General features: G+C 47.6%; 1 protein-coding gene across 1 annotated transcript in view; it reads left to right on the top strand.

The window, feature by feature from the left end:
- Nucleotides 1-3,901, top strand: part of FAM174B (family with sequence similarity 174 member B) — an 18,487-nt gene that overhangs the window by 14,276 nt on the left and 310 nt on the right. The gene's annotated exons all lie outside the window — the stretch shown is intronic.

Below are 3,901 nucleotides of genomic sequence, written 5' to 3'. Positions count from 1 at the left end.
CAAAAAAAAAAAAAAAAAAAAAAAAAGATAAGTGGAGGCGGAGTCTAGTGGCGGCGTGGAGTGGGCTTGCAGAGGGAGTGAGTGGGGGAACTGGCACCTTGCCTCTTGCCCGGCATGAGGTGGTTCAAGGTGAGCCTCCAGGGAGGTTCGTGCTGGAGCAGCCCTTGGTCCTTGGTCCTGGGGAGATCGACCTCTCTGAGCCTCAGTTTCCTCGTCTGGAACACAGAGATAACAGCACTGCCTTATAGGGTGATTTATATGTTTTGCATGTGATCTTACATGTAAATTGCTTAGCTGGCACCCGGGAGGAGCTCAACTCTTAGGGACTGCTACTGATCAGAAAAGATGCTTTAGAGCATCCACACTCAGAAGAGACAGCAGGACTCGGTGAGGTCATGTAGGCTTTGAACGAATCTGTTTTCCCCTTATCTCACGTCTTCCTCTCCGAGGCAGGGTGTCTCTGTTCTCTGACCCGGGACAGTGAGGCTTGGGAATCTAAGGGTCTGCGGGAAATGCTGATCGACTATTCATGCATCTCCCAGCTTCTGACTCACACACAGCTAGTAAAGGAAGGGCTCACCTTTTAATTTGAAAAATACATGAGGTGAGGCCCCCTCCACCCATCCCTCCCCACGCAACTCCAATCATACATGTGGTTTCTCTCTGGCACAGCCAGTCACCTTCTGCCATGGATGAGGCTGAGTCTCTTTCAACTTCTCACAAGTCCTGGTTTTCCCTTATTAACATGTCCAGTAGTGAAACAGCAGAAAGTACTCCTTTCTTGTGAAAGGTATTGTGGCTCAGAGAGTTGATTATTTGAAATGTAATTTCTTCAGCTCGTTGTGTCAAAACTGGTGTTTGATGCATGTATGAGGGTTCTTGCTAATGGCCTTTTGGAGTAGGCAAGGTTCTGCAGAGAAATGGAACCAAGTGTGTGTGTGTGTGTGTGTGTGTGTGTGTGTGTGTGTGTATGCACACATACAGGCTTGAAATCCAAGAAGAGCTAAGATTTCAGTTTTAGTCTGAATGCAGGAAAAAAAAAAAAAAAGAATGAGGTCCCAGCTCAAAGGCAGTCCGGCAAGAGAAATTCTCTCCCTTGTGGGATGTCAGCCTTTCTTGTCTATTCAGGCCTTCAAGTGATTGCGTGAGACCCACCTGAGTTGGGGAGGGCAATCTGCTTTACTCAGTCTACCAATTGCAACGTTAATCTCAACCAGAACCACTCTCACAGACACATCCAGAAATAATGCTTGAGCCAATGTCTGGGTGGCCTGTGGCTCAGTCAAGTCTACACATAAAATTACACCTTTGGTGTAATCTTGAGGTTTACAATTACCTTCTCAGGTGAGCTGCTTGGAATGGCTGTCATTAAAGCAAGTAGGCCATGGTGTTCTAGAGGTTGGGCTGTGTTCCAGCTTCTCCCATGGTAAGTGTTCAAGGGTCTTATTTTAAGCGCAGCAGGTAAATTTTCTCATCACAAGACTCTATGAACAATCAGGAAGAAAGAAGGTGATTTTATGGTTGATGGGGATCCATTTCCATGAAGCAGGCCTGAAGTCAGAGCCTCCAGAGCCTTCTCCCAGGGTCAGCAGTCAGTCCTGCTCCAGAGCCAAAGACTAAGCGAGGTTTCAAGTTCCAAGTGCAGGACGAGGTTTATGAATCAGATTTGGCATTTTTCTAATAAGACTCATGATATTTGAAAAAGTTACAAACAACGGTGACTCTTCATCCAGAAACCATCTGGGCGCCAGTCTCTTCGGGCATCTACAGGAGCTTTCTCAAGCCGTCGGGTCCACAGGATGAATCCTATTCCAGCGTTCCAGATGCTTGTCCAGATGTGTGTTGGGAATGGGCAGCCCTGGCACTGGGCACAGTTAACAGAAGGGCAAGTCCGGCTCCTTTGCAAAGCCGGGTGCTCCCTCTGAACAGCTGTGACCCGTCAGGGCAGAGATAGGAGACTTCTCAGAAAAGTGTGATGTGTGCGTCTGTGTAGATCCGGAGCTTAGCCTAGTCTAGAGGGCTTGGGGGGTGGGTGGTTTTCCTTGTGGCTTTGTCTTGGGTTGCTTGTGGCATATGGAGCCGTTTCTGGGCTTAAATTTCCCCATCCAGTATTGGAGATTGAATTGGTCAGGGATTATGTCATCTGGGGCAGAACACTAAGATCTATTTTACTCCTTTGTGGGGAGGTGGAGAGAAAACAAGAATCTGTTGATTGTGAGAATCTGGACCAGCGGTATTTATAACGTAAGCATTTACACTCCCGTACAAAGCCTGCTTCCAAAATACTGTTGTCCCGTGGCCACTGGGGAGGTGACTGGCTGTGCCCCTCTTACCTCTTAACCACCTGGCTTGGTGTTTGCACCGTGCTGCAACGTGTTTGAAATCCACGCAGCTTCACACCCACCCTCTGCGTGCGTGCCTGTGATGAAAGCAGGAAGGACAAATTGCTTTGTAATGAGGCTAGGGGATTGTCAGGCTTTATAGCTGATTTCCCAAAGTCTCTACACAAAGAACCACAAGGAGCAGTGCTATAGGTTGTACAGGTTGCTTTAAGCCACAGGTATAGATAAATATTTATATTTTCTATGTAAACAATCCTTTCACAAATCATGTCTTTGATAAATAACACTAGGTAAGAAAAGCAAGTTGCTGTTGCTAAGAGACTCTTACTTGACAGTGAGCTGTTTTCATTGTTTTGCAAACTTCTTGAGGAGTTTCTGTGTGCTGGGGACAGAGAGACCGGGCATGTGTCTTTGATGTGGTCTCCAGCTGGGTATGGTTTACAGTCTGCAGGAAGCGTGTTTAGAGAATATGACTCTTCAATGCCCCATTTATGATTCTGGGGGGGTTTGGCTGGTTTCTCATAGACAGTTTCAAATATTTTTTAAAAAGGAGGGACATCAGAGAATACAAGGCATTTGGGAAAAAGTTCAAAATAGTGCAGAAATAAATGATTAGAGCATCAGTAGTCATAATAACAATATTGTTCCCTGTGGCATCATAAACTTTCAGCTGTGTCCTGATCAATGTCTTGTGCTTCGTGCAGAGGGTCTGACACTGGAGATGGAAGGGCTTGCTTGGCACTTTCCCCGTGGTCCCCAGTGACTGTCTACTGTCCCAGAGGTAAAAGCATAGGGTTATAACTCCCAATGCTCACAAATCCTTGTGATGGAAACAATACTCATTTGTACAAGTCCTTGTCATGTGAGAGAGGCTGTAGCACATTTAACTCCTATTTGTTGATTATTTTCACAGACAGTCAGTTTTGCCGAGAGCTTGCTGTATAGGCTTGTTAAATGCCTCATCTCACTTAATCCTCCCTCGCCTCTGAGGGACAGATACTATTCTCATCCCATTTTATTTATGAGGAAACTGAGGCCTAGAGAGATTGACTGACTTGCCCATGATCACACAGGTAGAAAGTGGGCAAGCCTGCGTTCTAATCCACCTGGCTGGTCCATGGGGCAGGGCACACAGTGCCAGGCTGTGACGCCTGTGCTTGGAGCAGTGACCTGCCAACACGGCAGGGCTGGGATGAGGGTGAGGGGCCAGGGGATGAAGGGATGAGGGGCATCATGCCAGCCCAGGGGCAGGGCTGAGTTCCGTCCATGTTGAACATTTTGGTCTTTTGCTCATCGTGTATTTTTTTTGCATTAATTTTGCCTTTTAAAATCTTGCATTTGGGCATTATAGATCTTGATCACTGGGTTTTCCGGTGCTTTGGGCAGGTGCGGGTGAGGACCACGAGGGTTGCTGAGGTCAGGAACCCGCCCAAGGTCCCATGGCCGGAAGTGGAGGAGCTGGGGTATTTGCCAGATCTCCTGGGAGCCGGGCTGGGGGCAGCAGCGTGGCTTACCCCAGTGGGCATCGCTGAGTTCTCAGGAATGTGCTTCCGCTCTTC

The sequence above is a fragment of the Lipotes vexillifer genome, unplaced genomic scaffold, assembly GCF_000442215.2.
Source record: "Lipotes vexillifer unplaced genomic scaffold, Lipotes_vexillifer_v1.1 scaffold1503, whole genome shotgun sequence".
NCBI classification, from domain to species: domain Eukaryota; kingdom Metazoa; phylum Chordata; class Mammalia; order Artiodactyla; family Lipotidae; genus Lipotes; species Lipotes vexillifer.
This window is presented reverse-complemented; position numbering and strand designations above follow the sequence as displayed.